This window comes from Ailuropoda melanoleuca, chromosome 4, assembly GCF_002007445.2.
Source record: "Ailuropoda melanoleuca isolate Jingjing chromosome 4, ASM200744v2, whole genome shotgun sequence".
Classification (NCBI taxonomy): Eukaryota; Metazoa; Chordata; class Mammalia; order Carnivora; family Ursidae; genus Ailuropoda; species Ailuropoda melanoleuca.
Window position 1 is genome coordinate 126706086 of NC_048221.1, and position 22878 is coordinate 126728963.

The following is a 22878-nucleotide window of genomic DNA, read 5'->3' on the forward strand; positions in this document are numbered from 1 at the left end:
GCATTTGCGGGAAGGGTATGGTGTCCAGGAAACAGTGGTATGGGCATGTTTGCTTGCATTACAAAGGAAACAAAAGCACAGTGAGGGGAATATAGGGAAACTGTTTTGGGCCCTAGAAGGTTCCCTGGAGCCAAGCAGTGGGGTTTCCAGACAGACCAGAACAGTCTGCCCTGGAACAGATTGCAAGTGAGCTTGGAAGATGATACACAGGAAGCAGCAGGAACAAGCAAGAGAGACTCCTGCCTGGGCTCCCAGCCTTCACTCTGGGTCCTGAGCAATCTGTTCTGTTCACCGCAGAGCAGCCAGTGTGAGCATGGTGAGACTCACATCAGACTGTGACTTTCTTCAAAGCCCTTCAGTGGCTTCCTGTCACACCAACAGTGGACTCAACACACTTACCATCCTTGATCGAACCCTGTGGTCATCCCTGACCTCATTTCTTCTCTGCCTCCTTCTTGCTCACTGTTTTCTAGATGCATCGGCCTTGGTTTTATTCATCTAACACACTTCGTACTTCAGCCTTGGCGCTAGGAGTTCCCTCCCGCTGAAAGCTGCTTCTGTCAGATATTAATGTAGTTCATTTCTTCACTGAATCAGTTCTCTCTCCAAATGTCACCCTCTCCACTTTCTTTTACCACCTGAAATAGACATCCTCAGTCACTGACCAACCATTGATACTTTATTTTCCTCTCTAGCACTTATCACTACATTATTATGTATGTATAGCTATAATTTCTTGTTTGTCTCATTAGAACAGAGACTCTTTGAAATGACAGGAACTTCATTTCTTTTGCCTTCTGCTATACCCCTAGTTTGAAAAACAGTGCCTGGTATATTATAGATATTCCCAGAGATAGTTCTGAATGAATGAATGCACAAATAGCTTCAGTGTCTGGTTGTAAGGCAGTAGGGCTGCAGGTGCTTGGGAGGACTTGGCTTGTTGAAATTTCATCCATCTAGTTGAACATGTGTACTAAGTAGGTGCTAGTAGTTAGATAGATTGAGGTAGATGATGGATAGAATCAGCAAACTCGCACTCTGTACTGACATTGTACAGAGGTAGATGGTATGAAAGGATGAATGGAAGAGGGCAGCTTAATAATGTCTTTCCATTGTCACACAAGGGAAGAGACTATAAGCCAACCTACGGAATTGACAGTGACTTTCAGAGATGTTCCAGAAGTGAGCTGGGAAGAGGAATTGCTTCCTCTCTCGCCACAAGGATTCAAGTAGGACCAGCATGGAAGGCTTGTTAGAAATGTTGTTTCTTTTCTTTTTTTTTTTAGAAGAATTTATTTATTTCTGAGCTAGATGAATCATGATGTTCCTCCACGATTCTCAGTTATTTCTAGTCTCTTGTTTTCATCTGAAAGCAGTATAGTCTGCACTCATGTTGCTCTTTGTTCGTTTTTTATTTTTATTTTTTAATTGTAATTTTTCTACTTTAGCTTGTTTGTGTCTGGAAGAATCCTTCAAATAGCTAAATCAGATGTTGGTGTCACCTGTAGTGCTGAGTAGGTGATATGTGCGTCTTGGCAGATTGAACTTTACTGAAGGGTGAAGGGGTGATTACTCCTTGCAGGTGTAGTTGGGGTGGCTTTCTGGAGGAGGCAAGGCTTGAACTGGACGCTGACAGATGGATAAACTTGGGAAAAGAAGAAAGGAGGAAATTTAAGTAACACGGTGTCAGCAAAGGGCTCTGAGCTCTGCAGATGGTGGCAGCGCCCTCCTAGCTTTCCTGCTATGGAAGAAAATCCTCTCTCCAGGGCCTCATTATGTGGAAGAAAGAGGGAACTAGGACATCATGTCCCCTCTACTTAGCACTGAGCTTCATGTGAGCTCTCTCCCCTCACACGTGCAGCCACCTCACTCCTGGTAATACACTCATAATGAGCACCAATTCTTGCCCAAATTCGAATCCTCTAAGTCTCCAAGACCCTGCCTCCACCCACCTTACCCTCCTCCCCTTGGGCCTCAAGGAGTAGGAAGGGAGAAAAAAGACACAAACCCAACAAATTGGTATAAATTTGAACTACAGTCAAGTTTATTTAGATATGCAACCAAAGTGGGCTAATAAGGTGGGATCCTGAACATGTAACTGGGGTAAGTGGAAAGCAAATGACTGAAACCAAATATTTAAAATAAAAATGGTAAAAGAGAAAAGCAAAATCCACAATAACCCCAAATTTGAATTTCTGTTTTCTCTACCCATGACATCACACAACTGTGTTTGGAACTGAAGATGTACACTTATTCCTCATCTTCCTTAGGGCAGAAAGTGATCTAAGAGCTTTGGGTAAAAGAAGATGGTATTGATAAATGAGCCCATGAACTAATGTGAAGAGGACACATTTCCTGGTACCAGGAGGTAGCCGTGGCCTCTAGATGATCTAAGACTTTGTGAAAAGTCCCTCAAAGGGTATATATATAATTGAAACTTAATCATTTAATCTTGAGACCTGTGGAAGATGGAGAACAAATATCGACCCTTGCTCCCTAAAAGGCACAGACTTTAGCCTTACTGAAGGAACCGGAATTAAAAAATCATCTCATCTCAGAAAAAAAATCCGATACTTTACATCTTTCCCTTTTAAAAGAAAACTGTAATCAGCTGGCCTTGTTAGGCTGTTTAACAAGGTAAAGAATATTAAAATATTTGTCTTGGCTTCCACACTTTCTCAGTGCTATAAAAATCACGGAATAGAGTCTGCCAATCATTTATTTGGCTGCTTGGGTGAAGGAGCTTGATGGGCTCCAAGTCTGTAACGACACAGGATGCCTGCAAAATTGTGTCGTTGGGGCTGATGGAATCTTCCGGAGTGGTCCTAGAGCTGAAGTAGAGATGGCTCTCTCAGAGGCAAGTTGGTGGCACTAATGAAGCTGCTGGGCTCCTTTGGAGGATCGTTACCAGTGTCTTCCTTGCATGGCTGTGGAGGGGTGAAAGCCCACCTTGGAGCTGTCAGTGCCATGGGGTTCGTGCTAAGAATCCCTTTGTTTTCTTGATCCATGATGTTGTCATCCCTTGGGTTCTCTAAGGAAGCTTCATTTGAGTGGGAATCCTCTGGTCTTCATGGCTCTGAAGAAGTTATGAACTGAAGAGTAAGGATGGGTTCCAAATGCATCACTGATGACAGCTAAGTTGGAGGTCATGGGCATAGTTGGGTTAGCTGGTGGGCTGGTTAATTCTAAGCCCCAGATGGAAGCAGGCTCATCCACACAGCCCATGTAGCACCGAATGGGACAGGGCTTTTCACAGTGGGAGGGCTGCCTGCCCAGGCCAGTATTTTGGAAAACTCCTTGTCCTCCATGGACTGGCTGGCTCCCACAAGTAATAAAAATTAGAGTTCAGCTGAGCAGCGTCAGGTATTTTTCTCAAATTCACGAATCAAATGAGTGATGTGGTGGGAGATGGGCAGAGACCAGGGTTTGTGGATGATAGAGTTCCTGCCACTTGCAAGGAAACATCAGGAATGTAGAAAAAGCTTCCTTTACTTTTAAAATCAGTTTGGGCAGGAAGGGTCCCTGGCCGGCAGGCCAAGTTCTCAGGCTCGTCTGCTCAAGTGTACTCTATCTTCTGTGTGCTGTAACCTCCCCAGTTCTTAACACAGACCCGGTTGCTCCGACTTTAACCTGCTGTGTTCAAGAGGAGTGCCATGCACCAAACACACATAGAGGGACTTTGCAGTAAGGCGGCTCTGAGATCCTCTCTCTGCTGGATTCCCCAAGGCTTCTGTCATGCCACAGATTGATATTATCTCCCATTTATGGAAGGCACTAGTCTTCTCCGGGACCTCCTGGAATTCTCTCTCCCACACTGTAATTCACACTGCATGCTATCACTGGACTAATTTTTCCGAAAACACTACTCTTACTGAGTCACTCAAACTCTCTGAGCCTCCATCTCCTCATTGCTAAAATGGATATGTTTATGTTTTTGCTGCTTACCTACCTTATATTGTTGCTAAAAGGATCAAAGAAGATCCTGGAGGCAAAAGTGCCCTGTAAATTGAAAAGTGTTCTGGATATAAGGGTGTGCCTTCCCATCATAGGGTCTGTCATTTTTTCCTGTGGTCTGTCAGATCAGGTTTGTGCTATTGGGCTTGGTGTTCAAGGCTTCTTCATCATCACGCATGTTCCAGATCTCGCCTCCCTACAACCTTGGTTTTCCTCCCCTTCCCTGCCTGTCCCTTTGGGAAGCCTTCCTGATTGCTCCTACCCTCAGGAGTCTCCCTCTGATTCGAGCTTTCGGTTCTGCATTTGGAATAAATCGGTCTCAACCATGGCTGCACATTAGAAATGCCCACAAAGCTTTTAAATGACATCATTGCCTGTATCTCAACCCAGAACAACTGAATGAAAATCTCTTGGCATGGGACCAGGATAGCTGTGTTTTCTAAAAGCTCTCCAGTGACTCTAATGTACGGCCAAGGTAAAGAACTCCTAGTTTATACCTTATACTCAGCATTGAATTGCTTTTGTCTCATGAGCACATTTTTGCCCCATGTGCTCTGTAGATTCCTTGTAGTACAGAGGCCCTGCTTTTTCCTCCTTCTGTTGTCCTTCTTGTCTCTCCAGAACACATCTGGTTTCTATGAGTTGTACTTAGCGCATTTGCTTCAGGATGCATTCATCTGCTTACTCTCCCTGTCCCCCAAATCTGAACTCAGAAAGCATTAGTGAATATTGTGTGGAGGACCATAGAAGAGTCCAGTCTGTGCTCACCAACAGCGTTCAAATTCATCATGTATGCTTGGTCGACTGATGAGGGGCATCACAAGAAGCCTCTTGGTATGAGGGACCCATCCACCCCTTGGGAGGGATCCATTTTTTGAGGTTATGGGAGTCAGGAATCAACAGAAATAAACATTTAGAACGAAACATCTAGAACCAACATTAGGAGGCAATGGTAAGACATTTTCATGCAAAAAAGAAAATCTGGTAGACACATATGTTCAAGGCCTGGATGCTTAAGACAAATGTCTTTTAGCAATGACACTGTAGTTCACACTTCATTAACTAGTACACAGTGGTCTTCCTTTATGTTCTGGGCTCACTATCCAAACAGCATCCTATGTGGGGGTTTGTTAGATCCTTCTGGAGATTGGATGGTTCTAATTATGGAAGATATCAACACTTAGAGCTCAAGAACGGAATTCCTATTTTCAACAGATACATGCACTCGTGCATTTATTTCTCAGGCACCATCCAGGCGCACGCACATAGAGAGACACTGTGCATGTAAGTGACTGCATGCTGTCTCAAGCACACCCTTTCTGCAGAGAGGTTGTTCTAATTACGGTGATTCTTTCAACCTGATCAGTCTGGGCGACTTCAGTTTGGTTGCAATTTTAATGGAATGCTTCCATTTCATTTCTGTTTTTTTTTTTTAATATGATGTTGGAGTTTGTGATAAATCCAGACATTATACAAGGTCTTCTGCTTTTCCAGGAGTTTCTTGCCTATCTGCTCTGCTTGGTTTCTCTTCAGGACACATCTGGTATTTATGGGCTGCACTTAGCAATTTTGCTTTGGGACACATCTATTCTTTGGTGCCTGTTTCCTGAGAAGCCTTGCTTTGGTTTGTGGAAAACAAACAAACAAACATGCTTGATTGTATTGTGCTGCTGCTGAACGCTGAGTATCTTCTCACAGATACAAAAACTTCAGACTGCCCACTGGACTTCATTTCCAGCCTAACCTACCAACAATTTAAATCTCACTCCTAATCAGTCATTTGGCATAAACTCAATAGTAGGCTTGGCTCGACAGGCTCATTGTTAACAGTGACCAAGGCACTTTATAAAATCAATAGTGCCTGTTACAAATGTCTGCCTTGGCTCATACCTGGATGATTCTCTGTCTACTGAATGCCTGATTCTGGAGGACACTCAATCCATGTCCAATAGTAAACATTGCATATAGTATGTGGTGGGATCATAGTTGAGTCCGATCGGTGTTCACCAGTGGAATTCCAACATGTTGTGTGTGCTGGGTAGACTGATGCAGTGGGCCACACAGAGTACTTGGTTTACTAGCTGGCTCTCTGTTGGCTAGCTGGCTTAAATGCTTCTTGGCTTGTCTTTTTCCATAGATTTGTTCATCTCTTTTTCTTATCTCTTATTCCTGGAAGTCGTCATGACCCTCCCTCGGGATCTCTGAGCACTTAGAGCTCCAAGAACTTTCCTCTTCATGGTCAGAAAAAGAATATTTTCATGAGCTCAGAACTTGGAGAGGGTTGCCTGTGAGCGTTTCTTGGGCTTTCGTCTGATTGTTGATCAAGCTGTGAGGTGCCCTCCCTTGTGATGGGAGGTTTAACACTAAGTGGATCATAGGTTCATCTCCTTTGCAAAAGATTCTTCTGAAACAGTCACAGCAAACTGTTTAGATTACTTTGCAGTGGTTAATGTGTTTAGTAAGACATAGTACAGATACAGTCTCTCAGTCTACTTGTGACTCAAAGACTTTGGGCTGATAACGTACATGCATACTCTTCATCTGCTCTGACATTATGCATGTGTGTACATGTGTAGGGTCTGCAGTAATTATGGTATATGCCACCTGCTACAGCCCGGAAGGTAGCATGAGAGCATTTCTGCATTGTTGAAATGCTTTCTGGAAGTGACATTTATTTCACTAATTCCTCCTCCCTTTCTCAGGGTCAGTTGGCACATCTGTGGAGACTGTTACCCTTCATGTCCTGCCCTGGAGGAGATCGGTGAGGACACCTGGTTTCTTCCTGTTCAGCACAGAGGGCGAGGCACTGGGGTTATGAGCTCAGCAGCGAACATCCGAATCTCATGGAGACATTTCAGTAAATATACTGGGAGGGCATATGCTTGGAGTTATTTTTCCAGACTTGGGAATAGAGACAGAAGTACTTTCTTTCACTCATTCCTTTGTTCAACGTGATTTAGGTTGCTAATGGGTGTCATTCCTTGTTCTGAGAGCTGTGGGAGGAGGGTAGAGAAGACAGATTTTCATAAGATATTTCTGCCCTGGAGTCTGGGGAGACCACACACACACACACACACACACACACACACACACACACACGCCCCTCAGTGTGACCTAAGTGAGGAGAAGCAGCCCTGGATACTCATTAGGTGGGGTGAGGTGGTGCCATTTTGAGAGTTGCCTCCTGGATCCTGCCATGATCAGTTTTTAGCTACACATTCATTCACAGGCCTAACTGGTCTAGCTGCTGAGTGAAATCAGCACAAAGAAGGAAAAGGAATATTCTATTGATGTTGAATACCAGGAGCCTGCCTGGATGGAGAAAGCAGGGCTCCATCTGTTTCGCATCAGTGTTACAAGACTCAGACGTGCCTTTGTCAAATGCCTTTTGAATGTATCCTAGAGTTTCTGGGGCTTTGGCCCAGAAAAAGATGCATTTGCCGCAAAAGGTGCGTTTGCTGCAAATAAATGTTTTCGTCCAAAATGAAAGCAGTAGATGTGTTTACTCAGTGCTGAGTGACTCCAGCCCTTTGAAGGATCTGAAAGAGGTTCAGCTCCACCCACAACTGTGCCTAGCAGGGATACAAACAGGTGGGGGTGTTGTGGGGAAAGAGATTTACTCGGAGGACCGAGTAAAATCTACATCAGGCGGTCAGGTGATAGAAGTTTTGGTTTAGGGGCCCTTTCCCCAGGCCCTCATCCTCCCCCAGAGGGTGGGAGGATACCAATGGCCCCGGGCGTTTTTGATGGGTCCAAGTGTTCTGGAAAAAACAAGATGAGCGTCTCCCCCTTCCCCAACTGGGAGGTGGATCTCTAGGGTATCCAGTTTGTGATCTTTTATTCATGCACACAATCTGTTTGGCTCTGTCTTTGGGAAATTACTTCTATTTAGTGCTCTTAATTGCTTAAATTGCTGTGGGTTTGCTGCATTTTTAAAAAATTTGGTAAAAGACATGAGGAAAGATTGACAGTAAAATGTTTATCAGGTGAAAATCTTCACAGATTCACGGACCCAGCTTCATCTTGTGAATACTGAATTTGGAGGCCCAGGAAACAGATGAGAAGCCATTGATTTTTCACTTGTCCGCAAATAGCGAGTAATAGAAATAATAGCAATCATGGTTACGAATTTTTGAACAGCCACAATATGTTAAGCACTGAGGATTTTACTTCAAATTCAACAGACAAAATGAAAGAATCTGTGATTCTGCTCCTGGCCACTCTGTGACTTTTAGGTCTTGATCTTTATGACCACTCCCAGTGCTCTGTGAAGCCCATCCAGCCAAGCTAGGGAAAGTTCCAGAAAGATCCTGCCCCCTCCCCACCTCCTGCTCTGAGGAGAACCCTGTAATGCCTTTCTGTTTTTTATTCATGGCCACACCTCAGGAGGGAATTGAAGAGGAGAGGTTCTGGGAACCTCTTCCCAGTAAGCCATCAGAACTGGCATTGGCCCTTGAACCCAAGAAAGTCAGAGCTGCCTAATAGCCAGAGGAGTGACCATAGCAGCTGCCGCACAGATGACTTTGAACCTTGGCTCTGTTCTCCAGCTGCAACTCTTGACTCTTTGTAACTATGCATCTAAGGGCATGTTTCCTTTTTTATTTATACTTGGTGCTACTTGATTTTGCTAACCTCTTTCCAGGTAACATCTGTATTGTTTGTTATAGCAAATTAGAAAAGTGACCTGTTCATTCATTCATAGAGTTTTATCAGTTGCCTGTGGTGGGTGCATCATTGCAGAAGGGCTTAAAGCAAATGTTCTGAGCTGAAATGTCCAAACTTCTTTAGCATTGGTATTTGCTGGAGCAGGATAGGATGCTGTCTGTCTGGGGTTCCCAGATCTGTGGACCACATGATCATGATTCTGTTCCCAGTCTAATCAGTAGTTTACAGAGCACCCTTGATCTCCAGAGACAGTCCATCTCTGAGGGTACATTGGGAAATGGGTCAGGGGCCTTTGGTTGACCCCGTGATGTGGGCAGGAGGGGTAGGGATGGGTTCTGTAGATGAGGAATTGTCCTACTTCGTACATGAATCTCCAAAGTTTCAATGGATGTTGATGTCTGTGAAAAACTCTTGATAATTAGCCAGGCATAGATCTTAATTAACTGTTCTACATACAGTGTAAAGTGTTCTGTGCACAATTCTCATCTGCACTGACTTTCTCAAGGATTATTTCTACTGTGCAAATTGAGAAAAGATTGCATTTTATTACATTCAGAAATTTACCAGGAATTGTTCACATCATTCATGGAAAATCATTATCACCAATGGCAATGCCTCTCATATCAGAGTTGCCTTACAACATACCTGGACCAGTCTGCGCTCATAGCTATCTCAGTCTATGTAAAGACACAAGCCTTTGCCCACTTCTTTAGGTCTTCTAGTTAGGGAATCCTTCTTTGTGTTTGCAGATTGAAAACCACGTTATTGTGTACATTGTTCTCTGTTTCTCCATTATACTGCAGTAAATTTATTGTATTGGTGATTGTCTTTGCATGTTTTAAATGAATGCATCTTTTCTCCTAAGAATGCAGGTCGATTGTGAAACGAGATAAGGTTGTACTTTGCTGTGCTCAAAACTTGACCAAGAGTTTTTCACCATTTTGAAAAATGAGCTCACTGATAAGAAACAGTCTCCAATAATCTCAGTCATAAATACAAGATGCTTGAATCTGCCGGCATTTTTAGGTGTCACGTTCATGATGATTCTTTCAGATATGGGGTGAACATCTGACGACTTTATGTCTTCCAGTGCAGTCATGATTGCTTACATATGGAGATACGTATTTTACTGTAAATTATTTCTTTTACTCTCTCCACTTACTTATAGTTAGGACGGTGTTTTTCTCTTTTTAAAAATTATGTTGGTGCGGGGCGCCTGGATGGCTCAGTCATTAAGCGTCTGCCTTCGGCTCAGGGTGTGATCCCAGGGTCCTGGGATCAAGCCCCACATCTGGCTCCCTGCTCTGCTGGGAGCCTGCTTCTTCCTCTCTCACTCCCCCTGCTTGTGTTCCCTCTCTTGCTGGCTATCTCTCTGTCAAATAAATAAATAAAATCTTTTAAAAAAATTATGTTGGTGGGATGTATTACCTGTGACTTTTGTTTCAGGATAGTAAAGGAGCATGACTGGAAGCTTGTTATTAAAAGGGGACATTGGTTCTGACAGGGCTCTGATGGGAAGTGCTGAGGAAAAGCTTTGGTGCAGGCATTCCCTGGCATGAGGAAGGTGCTCGTTCATCTGCTTCAAGCCTTTATGGGTCAACGTGGGCATCCAGATTTCTGTCGTCAGGTGTTTTTCCCCACTAGACACGCACAAGACTTGGCTCAAGGTCAATTAGGTAAATATCAGTTGGAAATTTATCTATTGATCAGTTGGTCTAAAATTCAACTTCCTTCTAAGTGTTTTACTTTTCATTTAGGTATTGTATAACCTTTTGCATTTTTACCCCTAAAACACACTACCACATTTGCTTTACCACTCTCTCTTTCTCTGTGTGTGTGTGTGTATGTGTATGCACATACACACTTCTTTTTTCCAATACATTTGAGATTATGTGCACAGTGATACCCTTCTAAGTACTTTAGTATGCAATTCCTAAAAAACAAGGACACTCTCCTCTAAAGCCACACCACACCTCTCATGATCAGGAAATGAACATCAGCATCTTACCACAATATGCATGTATCGCCATGGATCCCATTCAGAGACCTTGCGGGTCCCAGTACTGTTCTTTATAGGTGCAGTTCAACAACAACACACGTTTTGTTGTCATGACTCTCTGGTCTCCTTCAACATGACATTTTCTAAGAGGACAGGCCAGTTACTCAGAAGACTGTCCTGCAGATGGGTGTGGTGCTTCCTTTGCAGTATATCAGATTATGCATTTTGGGGAGCACTGTCACAGAATGTCAGTGTCCCCATTACTGATAAAGACAAAACACTGAACTTTTATCACTTAGCTAAGATGGTGACTGTCAAGTTTCTCCACTGTAGAGGGAATTAGTAGGTATTTTTAAGGGGAGTTCTTTGAGACTATGAACATAAGCTCCGCCTTGTCAAATCTTCACCCTAGACCATAAGCATCTTTGGTGAATCTTGCCTGAGTCAGTTCTCAGATGGCCATTTTCTCCCTGTATGAGTCGGCAGTCTGCTGTCAGGTAGAACTTCTATGTATGTATGTATTCAAGGGTTTCTGTTTCATTCACTGGGTTATAGTCCCTTACCATCACCATTTATTTTGGGGCTAAGGTTGTCCTCCATTTGGCCAGTGGGACAGCTGTCATGATGGATCCCTACCTTTTGGATCTGTTCCTATCATTCTGGCACAAGATGGTCAGGCTTGTATAGTCCTTTCTCCAGCCCTGGGATCAGCCATTTTTTTTTTCAGGAATTCCTGATTTCCTTTAGAAACCACAGTCTGATACCGGATGTGCTCATTGCTACTGGTTTCTCTTGCTTCCAGTCCAATCAGGCAGACCTAGAATATTTAGCTAGCTAGCTAGCTGCATATCTATATCTGTTTCTGTATACATGCATATGTATCTGTCTACTAGGAACCGTAAATTCACATCAGTATCCCTAAATTCAACCCGACATCTTGTGGATTATTCTAACATTCTCCTTTCCATATTTGTACTCCCATTCTCGATAGAGAGAAACCTGGTTTGCATATCTTAATTTATTTACTTATTTTCTCAGTCACCTTGTATGTAACTAATCTCTCAACCACAGGAACCATCTCTTTGGCTAAGCACTGCAAACTCCCACTGCTCTTCCCATTCTGAGAGATTTCTCCCTCCTCCAGCCATGGTTGATACCACCTGAGGGTTTGCCTATACTGATATTTTTGAGGTTATGTGGAAAAGAAAGGTTATATTACCTGTAAATTTTACTTCAGGATAATGGGGCAGTGTTGGAGGAGGTCATCCTGAGTACGTGACCTCTGGTTGACCCATGAGCCTAATCTAGGAAGTAGGAGGCTCTTCCCCCCTCCCCTGTCCTTGGAATGTACCTTCTGCCCACTGTTCCCATAGCCAGAGCCATTTTCAAGTATGCAACCTCGAGAGAGCATTGGGGTGTTGAGACTCTGGACAGTGTGTCTGAGGAACCTAGTTATGCCTGGGTTCATTGGTTATGAACTTTTAAGATCCTGGCCTGCAGGCCTGGAGATCTCCTCCTCTAGTGGTGCCCAAGACAAGCCTCTTAGGTGAGTTTTGAGTATTAAACCGGCCACCTCCCAGTCTGGAACGGCCTGCCTCTCTCTCCCCTCCCTCCTTGCCCTCCCAGGATGGGGGCCAGCTTGCAAACCAACCGACAGTTTTTCTTTATAATGATATGTATTAAGAAGTATTTATTTTTAATGATATCTCTTATCAATTTTCTTTTCTGTGTTCAAAATTGTTTCTCATCTGTCATATCTTCCACCTGGTTTCAATCATCTGTCTGAAAAGTGACATTATTTTGCCTTTTTCCTGAAGTAAGAGTTAAGCTGGCTATAAACACTGCAAAGTGTTTCTCCTTCCGTCTTTTGAGTATGTTATTCCTTTCTCTTCTGGGATCCAGTTTTGACTTTGGAAAGCCTGTTTTCAGTCTACATGTGATAGCTTTCTTCTCAAAGATAGGTTTTAAGATTCTTTGCATTACCTGTAATGTTCTGTAGTTGCACTATGCTTTGTCTAGGTATAGATTTATTTTTATTTTTCCCCTCCTGATAAATTGAGGGCACTTTATTCTCAAGATTTCTGTCTTTCTCAGGGTGCCTGGTTGAACATCTGACTCTTGGTTTCAGCTCAGGTCATGATCTCAGGGTTGTGAGATTGAGCCCTGCCTCAGGCTCTGTGCTTGAAGATTCTCTTCCTCTGCCCCATTTGCTTCCCACTCTCTCTCCCTCTTTCTGTCTCTCTCTAAAATAAATAAATAAATCTTTAAGAAAAACAGATGTCTTTGTCTCCTTCTAGAAAATTCTCAGTTTCCAAATATTGTTTCTGTGCCACTGCCTCCATTCCTTCCTTCGGGAGCACGCTCATTCAACCCGTATCTGTGCCCTCCCCTTTACTCCATCTTTCTTAAGGAATCTTTCGTATCTCTTATCTTTTTCTCTCTTGCCTGCAGCCTTTGACTGTACTTCTCTACACCATCTTTGCCTTTGCTACTTTGCTTTCACTTCTGTTTCAGAGCTAGAGTTTCTCTCATTTACCGATTGAAAAATCCTGCTTCTATCCATTACTATAATTTTCATTTCCAACACTTCTTACTGATTCATTTTCATATCGTTTTCTTGTTTCACTGTAGAACAAGAGTTCATTGAAAGGATGTTACTCTCTCATTAATCCACCTAAACATGCTTATTTCCACACTTCAATAAAGGGCTTTAGACTGATGTTGTGTTTCAATTGCTCATTTTGTTTGCTTGCTTTCTTAGTGTAATATTTCTTTACATGGTTTGAAATTTTGATTTATGGCTTCATTTTGAGGGGGGGGGCATCCTATTGGTTCTTTGTTATTCTCCCTCTTTTCTCCTGCGAAGGCTCATTCCTATCTGAGTGGTTATGTGGTTGCCATTACATAATCCCAATCCCTGATCCTGCAGGGGAGTAGTTGTCTCCAGCCCTATTATATAATCAGAGAAATTATTAACCCTGTTCCTGAACTAGTGGGTGCCTTGCTTTGTTCTTGATCTTGGGCTGGATTTGTATTTCTGTGCTTCCCGGAGTACATGGGAGTAGTTCTTTTCTGCTTCCTTTCTCAGGTACTCTGTGTGTGTGTTGGGGAGGGGGGAATCTATCCCCTAGCTTTAAGCAGTGAGCCTGCTTCTCACTTCCTGTTGTCCCAGAGGAATTGAACCCTGGGTCACCGTAGTCTTGGTCTGGGCCTGTGATTTCAGAGCTGTTTATGTTTTGGAATTACTGTTCTATTTCTGATCCATTTCTGGTCCTCTGGCTGTATTTCTTTGGTTGTTTTAAATAGACCATTGCTACATGTTTGGAGCCAGAGTGGTAATGTCAAAATGTAAATTTACTGAGCTATTTGGATTGAAAGTTTCTTGCTTCCATGAAGCCGAAGTAACATTCCAGTAGGATACTTTTTAACTTCAGAGAAGCTGTTGGCATGTATTCTCAGGTCAGAGCATTGGAAGATTTTATCCCCATCCTTCACTGAGTAGCACATCTCCAATAAACACTGCTAAGACGGACCTTGCCTATCTTTCAGTGCAAGGAATTTTCCATGGCAAGTTGCTGCCTCCAAGTGCCTTTCATTGTGGTTCATGTGTGCAAAAACCTCCAGTTTATTTCCCTCTCCTGGTGGAGCACAAAGGGCATACTTGACACATGTATTCTTAGTTATGGAAGGAAACTCAGAGATGCGTAAACCCAGCATCCTTCCCCACACTGGCATACACGTTAGTGATTCTAGGGAAGGCAGTTGGATTTTTCAAAACCCATGCAACGGTTGCCCAAGGCAATTTTTATAGATCCTAAAGAGCAATATGACCCTTGCTGACATCTGCAGAGTTACAAAGTTTCCTTACTATCAAGTCCAAATTGACCTCCTTATAACTGCTACCATAATGATACTCCTGGCGTGGGAGCTGTTGAGACATAGGAAGACATTCAGTGTTTTACATTCAGTTTTCTCCTTTGGGCTAAATTCTCCTATTTCCTTTAGCACTGTCGTCCTGAATTCAGATCCCTTATTATTCTGTTGCCACCTCGTTGATAGGTGTTGGGTGTTTCTTGGCCATTTGTTTGGCTCGAGTGCTTATGCAAAGGAACAGGCAATGCAGTAATTTTTAAAGGATGAGAGTAGAGTCCCATTTGGTATTGCACTCCCAGCTCCCCTCAGCTATGAAGGGAAAAGATTCAGTTGGCTCCATGGCTGGCTTCAAGGGTTAGTTGGATGGTGTGATTACATTTGCTTATAGCCTGGGTTGTGCCGTGCACACTTCCCCCAGGCATGTGTCCACGATCCTAAGCTTCTGCTGGCAAGCCAGGCAGTCCTGCAATCCTGCCTTGCTCCTAGTGCAGCCTGGGAACGGCTGCTTGCAAACCTCTTCTCTACACCGGATCGTGGGACATTGATTGCTGAATAGGTGGTAGGGGTACAGTTTGATTTTTAAGATAATATTCTGTTTTCTGCCTTTTGACTTGTTGCTGGAAGGTGTTTATGTTGAATCTTATTGTGGGATAATTTTGATTTCAATGCTTGGCAGTAGTTTTCACTTCTATTGTGTTCTTCTTCTTTTTTTTTTTCCTTGAAGCATAGACTGACTGACATGGTGTACTGGGACCATGTGATGATTAGGCCAAGAAAAATTGTGATGTGATTTGTTAAACTGGGGATATGCAAAGAATAGATTCTCAGTCAGGGACCTAAGTGAACCTGTGGGCTGAATCTTTTAGGGAAATGTTTCACAAAGCATGCTTCATGGAATGCTGTAACCCTGTGAGATACTCTGTTAATAAGGGGCCCCATGATCATATTATTTGCAAGTAATGTATAATATGCTCCCTTCTTGGGGAGAACTTTTAATGTGACCATATGGAAGGCTGTGAGGTTTTCAGCAGCAAAGTAATATTTTTAACTTTCTTTAATTTAATATTGACCATGCTTATTTGGCCATGAAAATCCTGGAGGAGAAAACGATGGTACCCATTAACATCTTGGGAAATCAGCATTCCATTTGACATATCTGGAAGTGCTTTGCTAAGCTATGTGCTATGGCTATGAATGTGCGTGCTCCGTGCCTGCGCTCACATGCATGCCAAATGCCTCTTTCGTGCCTCTACTATCCAGAAGACATTTTCTTGCCTCTTTTTGGGGGAACTAATTGGACAATTCATCCGCAAGGGGATAGCATCAACCCCACAGAAGTGTCGTCCCTGAGTGAGGTGGCGTTGAGCAGTTTGTGTCAGGAACTAGGGAATGGCAGAGAGGGAAAATCTCAAAATGAGGTGGAGTTCATCATAATGCTCTCTGGTAGAACTTTGAAGTGAAAATTTTGGTAGCTGGAGGCAGCCAATTCGGTGAAGTTAAGGAGGAAAAGAATGAATAGAAGATGGGTGGAGAGCACGCATGTTCCGTCTTGGCTGATGCATGAGGGAGATACGTTGACAAAGAAGAAAGAACATTGCTGTAGAACAAATTTAGAAGACACCTAGTGAAAGACACTCAATCCTCCCTGCAGAGTTTGAAATAGCTGTGAATGGTATTCAGGACCCCCTTAAAGACCTCCAGGGAGGGCACGCTAGGATGTAAATAATTTTCATGAACCAGGGCCCCTTTGTCTGCTGTCAGACATATTTGAGGTAATTCCTGGCCTGAGTGGAGGCTGTAGGGATGGAGGATGGGGAAAATTTGGGAGAAGAACTTGGCGATTACAAAGGACAGAAAGAAGAATCCAGATCAAATCAACTGCTAGGATCATAGTGACTGGGATCCACGTGTTTTTGAAGGGTATACTTCTCCTCAGGTCTCATAAAAATTGGTTTCCCCTCCCTCCTTGAAGCAACACTGGGGTTGTCAATGAAGTTCTTAGCTGGAGGCTACCCAATCGCCATCCAGTCATTAGGAGATAAAAACTATTGATCATTATTTGTCTGCTGCTTGTTGGAACCAGCAGGCCTCCTGCTAATATCTTTATCCACTTCTAAGGCTGTCAGCCTATTGACTTTTTTTTTTTTTTAACCAGCTGATTGGAGAGTGAGGTGCTGAAGAAATTACTTTTAACCAAATGATGGGAAATTTGAGTATAGAACATCTGTAGCAGAGCATTCAGAACTTAAGGTGACTCTTTTCCAGTCTAGTGAAGGCGGGAGGGATGGTGGCGAGAGGTCTGTCTTTTCTATTTACCTTATGATCTCATCACTTGAGAAAACCCCAAAGCACAAAGAAAGTCAGAATGAAGAAGCAAGTTTCAGCGAGTGACCCAGAACTACCTACATGACCTCCTTGGCCTTGGTTTACTCGTTTGGGCCAGGGGTTACTTGGCACCAGACCTTGTCTTATGTTCTGAGGCTGTGGTAATGACAGGGCAGCACATGGCTTCCCTGCCAAGACTGCTGGATCCCTGGGGTATGCAAAGCACAGAGAGGATGCAGCAGCCCTTGGTCTCTGGTTTTCTGCAGTGAGTGCCACACCGCAGCCACCCGCAGGGAGTTCGAACATGAGCAAGCACACAGGCCCTTTCTTGGGGCATGCTCTGAGAGGAAACACAGCGGTCCCTGGCAGAGGCGAAAAGGCCAAAACACAGAAGATGCTCTTCTTTTCAAAAAATAATCACATGTCATCACAGAGTGAAGAGTAGCCTCATGAGGGGGATCTCTCAGTGGGAGATTCATCAACAAAATCATCAACATTTTAACTGAGGCTTCTTGGGCCCAGACCTAGGCAGATAGGGGAAGGACCCTGATGACAGGGTTCCTGGTCTCGGGATCTTTGCTGGGGACAATGGTTGATGCTCTTTGATGGGTGCTGGTCACACTGTGTGTTTTTAACTTTATTGGGGTATAACTGACATATAATAAACTTCCCATATTTGGAGTATAGAATTTGATAAGGGTTGACTGATATGTACACTCATGAAACTATGCCCAGTCAAGATAATGAACTATTTATCATCCACAAAAGATCTTTGGAACCCCTCTATAATCCCTCACTCCTGCCAGTGTCTGCTCCCCATCCCCTGGTAACTGGTGATCTGCTGCCACGATAAATTTGCATTTGTGAGCATTTCATATAAATGGAATCTGACACTAAGTACTATTTGACTGGCTTTTCCCACAAAGCATAATTATTTTGATATTCAGCCATGTTTTTTGTGTATAACTAGTTCATTTCTTTTATGGCTGAGTAGTGTTCTGTTGTATGGATAAACCATCATTTGTTTATCTGTTTACCAGTCGATGGGCATTTGGGTTTTTCCATTTTTTGCTTTTATAAAGAAAGGTGTTATGAACGTTTGTGGACAAATTTTGCGTGTACATATGATAGCATTGTTCAAGTATTCTATAATCTTCCCAGTTACTTTTTGTACTTGTTCTATTGTTTTTGGGAGATGAATGTTGAAAACTCTGCGTGTAATTGTGGACTTATCTATTTCTTCTTGAAGTTCTATCAGTTTCTTTCATGTATTTTAAAGCTATGTTATAAGTTGCATAACCATTTAGGATTGTTCTATGACTGGTGAATTGACCACTTTATCATAACGACATGACTTTCTTTAACTTTGATAATATTTAGTTCTCTGAAATCTACTTCATATGCTATTAATAGAGCCTCTCCAGCTTTCTTTTTATTATTATTAGCATTTATATATATATATATACATATTATATATATATACACACACACACTTGTGTAAATGTACAGGTAATATATATATTCCATTATTTTACATTTAACCATTTATATTTTTTATATTTAAAATATTTTTTGTGACAGCATAAATTTGGTCTTATATATTTTTTCAAATCTGAAAATCTCTACCTTATAAAAGATTTTTGAGATAATTATAGATTCATATGCAGTTGTTTTTAATTTTTTTGTTTTTTTTTAAGATTTTAAAAAATTTATTCATTAGAGAGAGAGAGAGATAAAGATCACGAGCAGAGGGAGTGGCAGGAAGAGGGAGAGGGAGAAGCAGACTCCTTTCTGGGAGGCAGATGTGGAGCTCGATCCCAGGACCTGGAGATTATGACCTGAGCCGAAGGCAGATGCTTAACCATCTGAGCCACCCAGGTGCCCCTCATATGCAGTTATAATAAATGATGCCGACAAATCCTTTGCTCCTGTTGCTTAATTTCCTTTGGTAACATCTTGCAAATTGCAGTACAATACCAAAACGAGGATATTGACATTAATACAGTCCATCAGACTTGTTCATATTTCCTGTTTTGCTTGTACTTATTTGTGTGTGTGTGTGTATGTGTGTGTGTTCCCCAGTCAAGATATAGAAAGTGAAATTAACACAGAGATCTTTCATGTTTCTCCTTCCTCTGTTCCACCCTGCCCATTTTTTTCCTTAACAACTACCAATCTGTCCTCCATTTCAGTCGTTCAGTCTTTTACCATAAGTATGATGCGAGTTGTGGCTTTTTTTGGTACATGCTCTTTACAAGGTTGAAGTATTTCCCCTTAATTCTTAATTTGCTGAGAGTTTTTATTGTGAATGGATATTCCACTTTGTCAAACATTTTTTTTCCTGAATCATTTGAAATTATCATATGATTTTTCTTCTTTAGCATGTTGATAGAAGTTATTGATTGATTTTTCAATGTTGAGCTAGCCTTGCATACTTGGAATAAATCCCATTTAGTGATGGGACATAATTCTTTTTATACATCATTGGATTTGATTTGCTAATATTTTGTTGAAGATTTTTATATCTAAATTCATGTGAAATATTGGTGTGTAGTTTTCTTTTTTGTACCTTATTTGTCTGGTTTTGGTAATCTCTGCCTTTCAATTGAAGTGTTTAGATCATTTATATTTAATATGACTATTGATATGGGTAGGTTTAAATCTATCATCTTGCTATTTGTTTTCTATTTGTCCCATATATTTTGAGTTCTCTTTTCCCTCTTTTTCTACCTTATTTTTGATTAATGGATCACTTAATTTTTTTTCCTATTTTGTTTCCTTTGTTGGTTGACTTATAGCTATAACTCTTTGTCTAATTATTCTAATGGTTTCTTTATAAATTATAGAACACATATTTATGCTATTATGATCTACTTTCAAGTGATATTATATTATCTCACATGTGATAAAAATTCTTATAATAGTAGAGTCCAGGTCCCTTGGACTTTCAACTCCATGTGCTTGGCTCAGGTGATGTGCTGGTCTCTGCCTAGGTCCCTCTCTTTGGGTCATGATGTAGAGACTCTCTCAAGGCAGTAACTGGGACATGTATAAGGCTCTACTCATTTGTTCTTCTTCTTTCAAGGATCACTGTCCTTCATTATCTGATGTACTGAATCTTGAAAACCATTGCTTCATATATGTCGCTTTCTTGTCTGCTCTTTTTGTTTGTTTGTTTCAGGCAGGAGGGTAAATTTGGTTGCTCTTACTCCATCTTGGGCAGAAGAAGAAATTCCATACTGTTGTTTTAATGTGGATTCTGTAAACTTCATATTAGAGTCAAAGCACTAATCCTTTTAATACAGTCTCTGTTGTGGACCATAGAGAATGATCACAGAGAATGAAAGAATCCAGGCTATGTGACATGTATTAGGTCTTTCCTTTCAGAAAGATCCAGGCCACTGGCTGGAATTTCATGGCATGACAGATGTTTGTGTGTGATGGTAGAACCATTCTCCAGAAAGAGGAGGTGATTTGTGCAGAGGACTTTTGTTAAATGTATATTTTTTCTCCATCTCACTTATATCTCTATGAATGAGACTAATTTTAGGACCATGAAATCCCCATTTCACATTTATCAAATAACTCTTCACCAAAAGCAGAGATAATTGGAGAGAAGAAAGGGCATCACATGCTGAAAGATTCACATAGTCTCAGATTCAGGAGGGTCCTCAAGAATAGCCCCCTGCCTCTAGGAAAGTAAAATATCATCTTCATTTTATATATTCTGGCAACTCTGAATATTATGAACTTATCCAGGGTCTTGTAAAGAGTAACCTCAGTTCTCTCTCCAAGTGTAACAGACACTTGCTTTTGCGATGATTCTGTCTGCATTATTCCTCTCTTGCTCATTTTACTGTCTCTGGGGTGGTTTCCTTCCCCCCTAGCTTTGCCTGTCTTCTGATTAGCTGGTGACATGTCCCCTAACAGCTTTCAACATATTCCACCTTTCTGGATGAGGGCAAAACATACTTTCCTCTGAAGTTTCTCTGGGAAAGCTTTAGAGCTATACAATTAACAGTTTCCTCGTTCATTTCCTTCCCCTTGTGGTCCTGGCCTCTGACAGCGGATGGATGGCTGTATCATAACACTCCCTCCACATCATTTGTCACGTCTTGGCACTGTGACAACAGCTTCTCTGTTTCTAGAAGGCCAGGAGCTAGAATGTCAGGCAGGGAAACTAAATAACTTTTCACCCTTAGGACATAGTTCCTTCTTCAGAGAGCTGCAGGCCACTGAGAGCTGGTGTGGGGCCGTTGAGCTATTGAAGCATGGAGCATTTCTACCACCCTGGAACGTGACTGTGAAGGCTTTATTCTGACCATTCCTGGTCCTAGAAAATTGATTTGGAAAAATGACCTGGAAGCTTTGCAGACAGGGGGATTGTCCTTTTCCCTAAAGCAATGAGCTACAGCGCTCTGGCATCTTTCAGCAAGTTGCTGTCTGCTAATGGAGAATTATGTAGAGCCAAGAGCAACTGTCATTAACAGGGCAGAGAGTTTGCCTTGGAGAATAATAATAACCATAATGTTAACAGCAAACATCTTGTGTAGGGATTGCTATGAGCCAGGCACTATTCTAGGTCCCATAGGTGTATTAGCTTATTGAATCTTTGCGACAACCGTTCCAGGTAGGTACTGTAATAACATCTGTGTTACAGATGAGAGAGAGCTTAGTGACTTACTACAAGTCACTTAACTAACAGGTGGCAGAACCTGGATTCAGAACCTGGCATTCTGACTCCAGAGCCTGTGCTCTTAATCTCAGTACCAAACTGCCTCTGATTAAGAACATAAAATTCCTCTTCCTTATCAAATCACAACGTGGAGAGAAATGAGGCTTTAGATAAGAAAAGGTGGACTTTGGTAGCAGAATAGAGAGGAGAAATACCTTTGTCCACAGAATGAAATGGCTTTTTAGTAGGTGGTGCAGACTTGGTCCTGCAGGGATTTCTGTAGACTTCTCTGTTTTTCTACTCTCACTTGATTTACATTCACCATACTAGTTCTGGCCAATAAAATGTGGGCAGAAGTAATATGGACTAAGGTGGTTAAGTAATCCTGTGATTTCCTCTGCTCCCCTTCCTTCATCTGCTGGTTTGTGAGCGACCTTGAAGGGCAGCCTCAAGTTTGCAGTAAGGTGGAACCACAGGAGAGGAGCAGCCCAGATCCCTGAATTGTTCCTTGGACAAAAGCTGCGGAGGACAACTACCAACCCACATGGAACTTGGAGCGAGTGAGAAATAAACTGATATTGTGTTGTTAGGCCATTTCAGGGATTGTTTCTTATTGCAGCAAAGATAAACCCATCCTGAGTAATGCAGAGGCTTGCATGTCCCAGCTGCTTTGCAGCCTTTTCTGTGTGAAGGCCCTTTCTCTTCAGATCTTGAGAGACGTTGCCTGAGCAGTGAGGCAGGAGACATATTCTGCCAGGAATAGTTTAGTCTTTTCCCAGCTTTTGGTATCCCCTCTATAGGAGATACGAGATGCAGGGGAGAGGTCTTAGTTTTCTAATATACAAAGTGGGTGGAGAGCACTGTTATCTCTAAGGGCTCTTGAACCTCTATAAGTCAGTGATTTATAGTCATGTGTCAGGATGATAATAATTTTTTTTTTGGCTGCTTGGAATTTCAGCTGATGCCCCCAAATCCAGTAAAAAGATATGCCAAATACCCTCACAATTTAAAGTGATAGGCTGGCCATCTATAAAGGGCTTTATTTATTTATTTATTTATTTATTTTTAAGATTTTATTTATTTATTCGACAGAGATAGAGACAGCCAGAGAGAGAGGGAACACAAGCAGGGGGAGTGGGAGAGGAAGAAGCAGGCTCATTGCAGAGAAGCCTGATGTGGGGCTCGATCCCACAACGCCGGGATCACGCCCTGAGCCGAAGGCAGACGCTTTAACCGCTGTGCCACCCAGGTGCCCCTATAAAGGGCTTTAAAAAGAGGTGACCCCAAACTCTCCTGTCAGCATTAGCTCATCACCCATCTCCGGGGTCTAAAGGAAAAGAGGTGGAAGATAGGAGGACAGGACATGACGCCTCTGGGGAAAGTTGTC